The 11,460-nt window shown below is 40.7% G+C and overlaps 1 protein-coding gene across 1 annotated transcript in view; it reads left to right on the top strand.

The window, feature by feature from the left end:
* The first annotated feature begins 8,635 nt into the window (after positions 1-8,635).
* slc4a5b (solute carrier family 4 member 5b) overlaps positions 8,636-11,460 on the top strand; it is a 56,238-nt gene continuing 53,413 nt past the window's right edge. Inside the window, exon 1 of the mRNA XM_070552212.1 lies at positions 8,636-8,743. The gene's annotated coding sequence lies outside the window, so the exon portion shown is untranslated. The remainder of the gene's footprint in view (positions 8,744-11,460) is intronic.

Below are 11,460 nucleotides of genomic sequence, written 5' to 3'. Positions count from 1 at the left end.
ATTCTGGATGTTTCTAAAACTGCCTCTCTGCATCATTCAGCCATGTCTAAGGGAAGGATACTGGCTTCATTTAGACTCATGCCCAGATTTTCTACTTGTGTCATAATTTCAGAAGCAATTAAAAGGAAAATTGCTTCACAGTGTGATGTTTATTGATTTTCTGATTCAACTGTTGACATGGTCCAGTCAAGTAAAGTTGATTCAAACTCTGAAGGGGAGAAATTAAGGTATGTCCATCTAAAACTAATCAGAGGAAATGTAATCCTGCGGGAGCTTCATGTCACAATGCTACCTGTTTTTAGACCTACCTGGCCAGAATGCATGTGTGCCGATCACAGTAGTGAAGCAACAGATGTGTGGAGCTGCACATGAATGAAGGGTTTCAGTCTCTCTGCAGCTCGCTGTCTGTCGCATCTCATCGAGGCTATTAGTGTCCACAGCAGGAGAAACAGGAATTCAATCATGTTTGTCACCTGCTCCCCTCCCAGCTGCTGAAGCTACCACAGAGCTGGTCTTATGTTAGAACAAGTGATGGAGAAATAACATGAAATAAACAAGAAGAGGCAGGTTCACAGGAGAATGACAGAGGGCTCTCTTCATTTATCTGTTTATCTGGAGAACAACGGATTTCACAAAGGAATCAAATTCTTAAATATAGAGTTGGTATCAGGTGTACTCATCAGGGAGGCTTCAACTAACATCATGCCAGTGATGTAGAAAGTCATCAGCAAACCAATGTAGAGGAGGAAAACTTGCAAACGTGTAAAATTATTGATGGAGTTGAGCATTAATTAAGCAAGCCTACTGATTTAGTGGTAAAAGTGTCTCTGATGCTCAAACTTCCTAAAATACCCGTCTGATTAAACGATGTGAGGAAATTCTAAAGTAGAAGTAAATAGGTGACGGTTGACTTGCTGCATGTAAGGAGTCAAGTTAACCCCCCTGTTCCCTTGTGACCAAGGCTTAATGACAGACCAGTACATGTGTGCAAAGCTGAGTAGCTCTTGAAGCCATGGAGGTGATGGACAGTGCAGAGTTGTGCTTTTGACCAGATGAAGGCCACCAGTCACCACAAGCTGCCTGTGAAATCAGAACATTTGTGTATAATTTAGCTCCTTCTTTCTTGATTTCCCTTTTCTGGTTGAATCATACAAAGCACACCAGGTTTATTTATGCATCAATTAGTGCATCTGTTAGGACAACAATTACATTTTGGCTTACATCATGCGATGGCTGGAGGGCAGACGAGGACAGGTGGACCTTTCCCGGTGGCTTTGATGTCACATGGACACTTGGATTTCTGAGGAAGTGTCCAAGTTGTGCCCAAAGTTGTGAGGAGTTATCAGGATATGTGAAAGAAAAGCACAAATATTTTCAATAAATGCAGATTGTGGATCAAAAAGGGCACTCCTTGGACACAAATTAGCCACTGATCCCAAGTTAGGTTCCCCAGAGAAAGCTGTCTGATCAAATGGGTTCATCACTGAGCACGCTCTGTAATCAGTTATTTAAACTGTGACTCCCCTGTCCCCAATCAATGTGGTATTATTTCTGTTTCAATCAATCAATCAATCAATCAATCAATCAATCAATCAATCAATCAATCAATCAATCAATCAATCAATCAATCAATCAAATCGAGTGTGTGCAGATGAGCTGGCAGAGGTGTTTACCAACATCTTCAACCTCTCCCTGAGGCAGTCAGTGGTCCCGACGTCCCTCAAAGCATCCACCATCATTCCCGTTCCCAAAAAATCAGTGGTCTCCTGTCTGAATGACTACCGTCCTGTTGCACTGACATCCGTCATCATGAAGTGCCTGGAGCGGCTGGTCAAATGTCACATCTGCTCCTCCCTCCCTGACACACTGGATCCTCTTCAGTTTGCCTATCGGACAAACAGAGCCACAGAGGATGCCATCGCCCTGGCAACACACACCGCCCTCACTCACCTGGAGAAAGGGAATACATATGCAAGAATGCTATTCATCGACTACAGCTCGGCATTTAACACCATCATCCCCTCAAGACTTGCCACGAAGCTCGTCGACCTTGGGCTGGGAACACCGATCTGCAGTTGGATTCTAAACTTCCTCACAGACAGGCCCCAGGTGGTGAGAGTTGGTAAGCACACTTCCTCATCACTCATCCTAAACACAGGTACGCCCCAGGGTTGTGTGCTTAGCCCCCTCCTATATTCCCTGTTCACACACGACTGTGTTGCTAAACATGAGACCAACATCACCATCAAGTTTGCGGATGACACAACCATCATAGGCCTCATCACAGGGGATGATGAGACGGCCTATAGAGAGGAGGTGATGGCACTGTACGAGTGGTGCCTGGAAAATAACCTGACTCTCAACATCAGCAAAACCAGAGAAATGATAGTGGACTACCGGAAACGACCAGTCAGGGAACACCAACCCATCCGCATCAACGGGGTCGAGGTCGAAAGGGTCAGCAGCTTCAAGTTCCTTGGAGTCAACATCACTGAGGACTTCTCCTGGACCCTTCACACAGACACTACTATCAGGAAAGCTCGCCAGCGGCTTTACTTCCTGAGGAGGCTGAGGAAGTTTGGCGTGAGCGCCTGCTTCATCTCAAATTTCTACAGGTGTGCAATTGAGAGTTTGCTGACGAGCTGCATCACAGTGTGGTACGGAAGCTGCTCTGCCAGCAGCCGTAAATCACTACAGAGGGTGGTGAAAGCAGCAGAGCACATCACTGGCATGAGGCTTCCTGCCATTCAGGACATTTATCTCCAACGATGCCTCCGGAAAGCACACAGCATCATCAAGGACCACAGCCACCCGGCACATCAGCTGTTCTCCTTGTTACCATCTGGCAGACGTTACAGGAGTCTGTCTGCTCGGACTACAAGACTTAAAAACAGTTTCTATCATCAAGCCATACGACACCTCAACCACAACACCTAAACACACACAACACAGGACTCAGAAGCTACCCTGCAGCTTCACAAGTACTATATTTAATCCGTACTGGTCACTTCACTTTATTGTTATTGTAATTTATTTCCAAAGTGCAACACTGTAATCTATATCCTGCATAATTTATATCCTGCAATACTGTAGTTTATATCTAAAGTGCAATACTGTAATTTTCTGCAGCTCATTCCTGTGCAATATCCCATCTGCCCTCCCGTCATATTTCTTTTCAGGATTTTCTTTATTGACACATATATATTTAGTCATCTTTTACCTTTTACCATGTCTCTCTAATATTTTGCTCCTTACTATATATTTTTTTTGCTTTATTTTATTATATTTTATTATATTTTCTCCTGTATCATGTTGCTGAGAGACCGCTGCTCGTCATACACGTTTCATTGCAATGTTGACCCTGTGCTAACTTGAATATGACAAATAAACTAAAACTGAACTGAACTGAACTGAACAATCATACTTTATTAATCCCAGAGGGAAATTAAAGTTTCAGTACACACAATTCAGAGACCAGACATACATGGGCAAGACACATGGCAAGAATTGGTGACTGTGGTTATTCGCAACCAAGAGTCGCGCTACCTTAATAGAGATAGGAGGGGTTTAAATGAAGGTTGGTTCAGGTGGAGGGAAAAAAAGGCACTTCAGAGCTACCCTCCATAGGGAGGGCAGCTTATATCATGTATAAATATCCAAGATATGATATAAGCTCATGTGCTAATATGCTCGGTCACGCTCAGAATCTAACAACTGATAGCAAACAGTGTTGATTCTAGTGTGTAGTTAATCTCTACAAAAAAAAAAACACATCAGACTTATGTGCAATAGACTTCAGACATTACACAACATAAGTGTCCACTAGGTGGGGTGGTAAGTTGGGACTATCCCTACTTCAATTCCTGCAGCCACGAAGCAGCGCATGTCACCTCAGTGTGGATAAGGGAGGAGCATTGAGGGTTGGAGGGTTGCAGTGACCCTGGAATGTTTCAGCGGCCTTCCCGCAGTCCCGCCCAAACTGGGATAGGAGACACAGTTGAGTTGCCATAGTGACAGCACGTTCCACATATCTTCTGAGGGGGGAGTTTTTGTTGTAGCCTTGCAGGCTCAAGGACGCCAGATTCCGATTAGAAATTGTTTTGGGGCCTGACAGAAATAATTTCCTCTCTGTCTTACAGTTTGTTGGTCCTCAACCTCTCAAAATCCCAATAATGGACATTAAACGATCCCAATCCGTGCTGATTCGTCCACTCTGTCCTTGATGGCATCCATCTTTGTGCCAATGCATGAATCTCGGCCAAAGGCCCGAGCTTACGATTCATCTCGACACTTATAAGAGTCTGTGAATTCACGTAGCAGTGCAATCCATCTCTGAGCTCCGGCATCCGGCCAATATTCCTCGACAGCTCGTTATTTTCCGGTAAGCCAGGTAGCCTCCAATGCCGATCAGCAGGAAACCCGACACCAACACCACGAATATCCACACATCTTCAGAGTCCTCCACAGACATCTGGTCTGTCCCGGAGGGGCATCTGGGAGCCCCTTCTCCCGTTTTCATTGTTGAAAAAATTTTATCAACCACGTTGAGTGACCAACTGACGAGATCCATTTTAGTGAATTTCAGTTTCCAGTTTCCAGAAAAAATGCAGAAGCAGCCGTGCACCCAACACACACAGACAGACAAAGGTCTTGAGGATAAGATATGGAGGAGAGGAGGAAAAAAACTGTCTGCACCCTCCAAGAGCCAGAAGGTTGGACAGCCATTACGGACATGAGATACATCTGGGTTTGGTAGACTTCTACCCTTTGAAGGCTGCCCCTTCGTTTGCCTCCTCTGCTCAGTGGGGAGTTCACCCTGCTACCTCTGATGTTTGGCTTCTTGTTATGTTTGGGTTTTGCACCATGTACTTGTCCACACATCAAGGCATTCTAACATAACTGATCAGCTGTGTTACCTTTTTAGTTGAATAAATCATCATGTTAAAACACCACCTCATGCTGTCTTCTTGAGTTTGGTGAGTGTGGCTGTAAGAAAACAAAATTAAAACCATTTATCCCTTTGCTGAAGAGACCAGGCCTTGAACAAGAAGTGTGGGTTAATTTCTCACTTTCTACTGCTAGCTACTGGAAAAACTGGTTTACAACCAGCTAATGGTATTCCTGGAGCAATACGAAATCTAAGAGAATTTTCTATCAGGTAAAAAAGGCAGGTCATAGAACTGAAACTAATATTTTATCAGTTTTTAATGATATTTTATTGGCTACTGATGAGACAGATCCTGTGATTTTTCTGCTCCTTGACTTGTCAGCTGCTTTTGATACGTGGACCGCAGCATCCTTTTGGACCAGCTTGACAAGTGGGTTGGGATTACAGGACCTGCATTTGAATGAGTCAGATCCTATCTGACTCACAGGACTATCTCTGTCACCAAAGGGAGTTTCCCCTCGGACAAGGTTCCCCTCTGTTAGGAGGTTCCACAGGGTTCTATCTTTGGACCCTCGTTCTTCTCACCGCGTTTTTACCTTCAGGACTGCTCTTTCGGAAGCATGAAGTTAGGTTTCACCATTTGATTGCCAGATTTACTTTCCCGTCTCCAAATGCTCCTCTGATGGGTTACAGCTGTTCATTAATTGTTTAGAGTAGGTGAAAGCCTGGCTAGCAGACAACCTCCTCTGTTTAAATTAGGCTAAATCAGGGCTGATTGTCTTTAGGTCTGGTTCAGGGAATAGTTGCCTGGTTCCAGTGGATTTATCCAAACTTTCATCTGTAGAGAAGGGGATGGTGACCATCTTGGGAGTGAAGATTGACCTTTCATTTGATAAGCATACTATGTAAGCATGACTGTGCAGACATGCTTCTTCCACCTGCGCCACTTGTCCAGGGTTATTGTTCTCGAGGACGCATCTTGAAACTGTAATCTTTTAATCACATCGAGGCTGGAAAAATGTAATTCTGTTCTGACTGGGGCATGTAAGGCATCCATAAACAGGTTGCGGCAGCTAGGTTTCTGTCTGATCCAAGAGGGAGGGATCACGTCACCCCAGTGCTGACGGACTTACACTGCTACAGTCCATTTTAGAACTGATTTTATGGTTTTAGTCTTTCTAAATAAACTAAAACACTTAAGAACAGCCCTGAGGGCCGAAACAGCTCTTCACAACATAATTTTAGCAGTTTAGGTAATCATTATTTAACTGCTGTTAGCCCTGCTGATTATTTTTGTTATTTTTAAGCTGTAAATGTCCAGCATTTCCTATTCAAAATCTCAAACTCTGAGACTCCACAGAACTTCTACTTGTGTCACCAGATTTAATCCAGACTAACAGACTTCATGTTGTAAACATTGCTTTTAGAGACTGGACAATAATTTAATCTTCTGGATTTTCATTCTTGTCTCTGACTAAGAAGTGGACTACACATTTTTAAGTGTGTGTATGCAGTTGGACACTGATGGTGTGCATTGTGCATAGAGCCATGACAGGCCACAGGGCCCCTCACAACAGCCTCCTTCATTGTTACAAAGGTTGTTTATTTTGCCAGAAGCCTGTTTATGTGGTACACGTCCAGTGTCAGCTGTCACACTTTTGACTGACAATTTAGCTCTGGTTTAGCACACAAAAACAAACACCAAAGAAAAGAAAGAAGTGAGCACCTCAGGTTTTGAATAAGCAACAAGAAGGTTAAAGTTTATAGTGAAGAAAAAAAGATTTTCCCATTCCTTCTGCTTTCTGATGTTTTTGTTCAGAGTGATCATCAAAAATACAGAAACCATCTCATTTTTCTTAAATAATAAAACTAAATTTCTGTCAGTTTTAAGCTTTTTGGATTTTAAAGTTGAAAATAAATACTTTACAAAAAATGACATACAAAATATTCACACATCATATAATTAGGTATATCATACTAGAATAAATGTATTATAAAGTTTCCTTATGTGAACATGATTTGTACTAAAGAAGCTCACAGGGAAAAACACATAAAAATCCTCTTCCGCTCAGAGGTGTTTTTGCACCACAGAGAACATCTGATATAGTAATAAATATTATGTATTTTATCTAGAATAAGAAAAGAAATGTTTAGTTGAAAAAAACAGAAGTGGCTTTAAATCAGACTAGACGACCTAGGTAAACTAATGTTTTTAGCCTAAGTTGTTAAGTAAATCAAAACATACAAAACATTAAGAAAATCTTCATGATCCAACAAATTCCAAATATTTTCTGGAATTTTGAACTTAATATTTACTCAAATTTGTGTCAGATCTAATTCACATTATTCATAAATGAAAACAAAAACTATCAAAGGGTTTTTAAGTTGGTTAATTTTATCACACAGGTTTATTATCAAAATAATGTAGATAAATCTGACAACTTTCAGTCAAAATCAATACTGGTAGCTACATGTATTATCGCATCTTTAAACATTTTATTTACAATAATGTACACCTGCTTAACCAAGTAGATTCAATAGTTTCCTTCCATAAATTCTCATATAGAGAAGGGCATGATGTGTAAAAATGTTTTTAACCCAGATGAACAGTCACATGCATGAGCTCTGTCCTGTCCATCTAGCCTGTAGGTTTACCTCTTCAATAAAACAACACTGATATATTTAGTTATGATTCCAGGTGCTGCCAGAGAAGGACAGAAGCCATCTGGTGGCCACTCGCAGCAACATGTAAATAGTATGATATCATATTTCTTCTGATTTATTAATGACTTGGTTAACCCTCTGGAGGCAGGCGTTGCAGATTTGCAACGTTAAAACCTACCTACCTGGTTACTCCTCGTACGTATTTCATGAGCATTTTTTAACTGAGAAGTACCCCTGAAGGACTTTGTTGTTCGTCCTTTTATCAAAACTTATTTTGAGCCTGAGAGGGTTAAACTGGTTCAAAAGTGAATGGTACTTAATGATTAGATGTTAGGAACAGCCTAATATTAGCATACCATAAAGACACAAACTGAATGTTTGGAAGGTTGGGGTACATGTATGACAGTTATTCTGTGAGTGTGTGTGTGTGTGTGTGTGTGTACATGTGTGCTTGTGTGTGTGCACGTGTATGTGTGTGCATCCTATATGCGTGTGTGTGTGTGTGTGTGTGTGTGTGTGTGTGTATGCATGCGCATATGTATGGGTGTGTGTGTGTTTAATTGCTTGATTGCACAATAATAAACCAGCAGACAAATTTTCATGAGACTAGTAGAAGCTGATACTTGGATGAGCGTCTCAAATTGAATTACTTTCATTTCCCCTGGATCACCACCAACATGGCTAATCAAACCTCTCCTGCAGAGATGAACTCATGTAAAGGCTTTGACCAGCTGTTGTGAACAATGTGTTTCCTGTGGGAGGATCTCATGACCACTGATACTGTTATCGATCACATTTAACACGTAAATTCTTTGGTCTGCAACATTATGAATGTGTAACAAACACCGTTCTTCTATATGTTATGAGTAAAGATCAAATGTATAAAAGAGCATTAAGAACATGTTGAAGTATCTCTGGGTCACGTTACTCCTGCTAAATAAACTCAGTGTCAGCATCCATGGGTTTGTCATTAATGAGGTTTGAGGAAAATGTGAATGGAAGCCCAGCTAGTGGAATCAATCGAGCCCCCCCCCCCACACCCACACACACACACACACACACACACACACACTAAAGTCACATCCGATACCCAACTGTGCGGTCACTCCATCAGGGTACAGTCTTACTCTGTGGATCAGACACACACCTTTAGTTTAGCCTGTCTTAACTTTAAGCTTCATCTCACATCAGGTAAGACTATTTCTGTTTATAAATAATGTTTTTAACTTTGTATTCAGTTTAACATTTAAAAGTTTATTTTGATTAAGACTTGGAGTTTTGAAAGGCGAGAATCACATGTTTTCACATGTGCTTGTGTAAAAGGAATGTAAATCAGTGTGTAAAAACACACCAATGCCTTCTCTTATATAAGTATTCCCTAAACGATTGTATTAGCTTTGTAATTTTAGCTAAGGGGCAGAAAATAGTGGTGAAACCAGGAAATGTTAGCAAAATCAAGTTAACATTTTTTTTAATCATCGTTGAACCTTTTGACCTATTTTTATTGACTCATCATCAGAAAAATCTTGAGTGACTTTTAAAGAACTCAACCCCCAAAATTTGAGACCACTTTAAAATAATGTATTTTTTATTTCATTTATTTTTGTATACAAACAAACTAGTATTTTTTTAATAATTTTATTACAAATAATGTTTACTAAGAATAAATAAAAAAGTGTTTTATACGTTTTACATTTTACACTATTGACACTACTCCAGAACTGTGTTTTTTATCCTGTCCTCTCAAACCCTTGCTGGCTAAGGCGTTGTTTTTGTTTATTGATCCCGGACTCCTCTGACTGTTTCCCAAGTCTCTCCTGGAGGAGAATCAATGACTGTCTGAATAAATACAAGTGATGAAACCTGAAATAAATTTAATCGAAGCCATCTCTTGTGCAGCTGAAAGAGAATTTCCTGCACGACACAATGACTTGGCAATAGCCACAGTGTTATTTTAAACTAGAAAGAAGAACAAAGTTAAATCGTGTTAAGCAGAAAACGACAGGAACACAACAGACTTTTATGTCCTGAAAATCAGCATTGAGCCAGCTACATCACAAATATAATATAAATGTTATTTTTGCAACAAATACAAACTACCGTTTTAATTTTTGATTGTTTTTATTTGACAAAAACAAATTCAATATGAAATAACCAAAAGTCAGCATCTGGGGAAAAATGGTCTAAGGTTTGTTAAGACATGTAATCATAAAAAGTTCTTATTTATGTACCAAGTTATGACAGGGCTAGCTTTGTTTCAGCTTCATCATTTCAGATAAAATTCTGGTGTGTAATGACAATACAGGTCTGCGTGTACACCAACACTCAATGAATGCATTTGTCTTTGATGTTATTTTAATGTGTGTCTTGTGTTTGGTGTCTGTACTGAACAGAAGATAAGAGGTCTGCAGAAGTCTGAGCTAAGAAAATGAACAAAAGAGCTAATTTGGAATCCTGCTAGTATTAATTCTGGAATACGACATGAGGGACTAAAATGCCACCTCTCCGGGTACTCCGGCTTCCTCCCACAGTCCAAAAACATGACTGTTAGGTTAATTTGTCTGTCTAAATTGTCCTTAGGTGTGTGTGTGTGTGTGTGTGTGTGTGTGTGTGTGTGTGTGTGTGTGTGTGCATAATTGTTTGTTCTGTGTGTCTCTGTGTTGCCCTGCGATAGATTGGCTCTCTGTCCAGGGTGTACCCCGCCTGATTGCCCATTGACCACTGGAGATAGCCACCCCCCCGGCGCGAAACTACGTGGACAAGCGGTTTCTGAAAATGGATGGAGAGCCCTGTCTCACTCTATATCTAAAATATGTTTTGTGTCCAAAGTAATTTCCATTTTACAGAAAACCATGGTGACCGGATGTGTTTCCCAGTCCCAGATATATTGGGGGAAAATTGTCAGTTTATGCATAGATAGCCTCACATTGCTCTGAGTTCACAAAAGGGAGAGAGAGAGAGGCCGCATTAGTGTGTGTGCTTGTGTGTGTGTGTGTGTGTGTGTGTGTGTGTGTGTGTGTGTGTGTGTGTGTGTGTGTGTGTGTGTGTATGTGTGTCACTGCACTCATGTGACTGCCCTTCACACTCAGTGACCAGGCTTCAGGAACTTGACAGCAGATCCCACATGACAGGTATTGATCAGCCTAGAAATGTCCCCCAAACAGCCTCAGAAAGAAAAACATACATCATCAGCAGGCAGGAGGTCTCTGAAATCAGCTCCCCACCAAGCAAAAACAATAATATAGCCAGAAATAAGGGCAGACCTTTGATGCTGATGTGCTTTTAAACAGAAACCAATTATTAATTACACAAAATATCTAATTTGGTTTAATGAAGTGACGACAGTGGTGCACTAATATTTTATTGATGCAGTTCATTTGTAAAAAGGAACATATAATAATTTATTGATCATTAGTAACTTTGTACTTGAACTGAGTTTCATTTTGACAGCAGGGATAGAAACAACTTTATTAATTTTAAACACATTTCTCTGTCTGTTGGTTGGTTTCTGAATAAAAGTAACAGCAAGAACAATTCTGAAAAAACTTTGCAAGGTGCCAGTGCGGCCACTGACCAGGAAACAAATTAAATATATAAACTGTATCAAAAGAAAAACAAAGGTAACCCACTCATTAGGGTCACCATGGTAACACTGCACCTGTGAGGCAAAGGCAAAAAGGCATTGACAAACAGAAGCGTGGGCTTGTTGTTAGCAGAAATAAAGCCTAATAACAGCTTTAGTGACAAAATGTGATTTGTAATTAAAATTTTTTTTGATTGACAGATGGCTGTGGTGGTCACACAGATTGATCTTTGTGTTTCTGTCTAATGTTGGAGATCTGACTCGTTAAAAGAGCTCCTACTTCCAGTTTTGTAGAGAAAACAATGAATTCTGTCTAATTATGAGA

The sequence above is a fragment of the Nothobranchius furzeri genome, chromosome 6 (assembly GCF_043380555.1).
Source record: "Nothobranchius furzeri strain GRZ-AD chromosome 6, NfurGRZ-RIMD1, whole genome shotgun sequence".
Lineage (NCBI taxonomy): Eukaryota > Metazoa > Chordata > Actinopteri > Cyprinodontiformes > Nothobranchiidae > Nothobranchius > Nothobranchius furzeri.
Note: the sequence above shows the minus strand (reverse complement) of the source record. Positions and strands in the feature narration are given on the sequence as shown.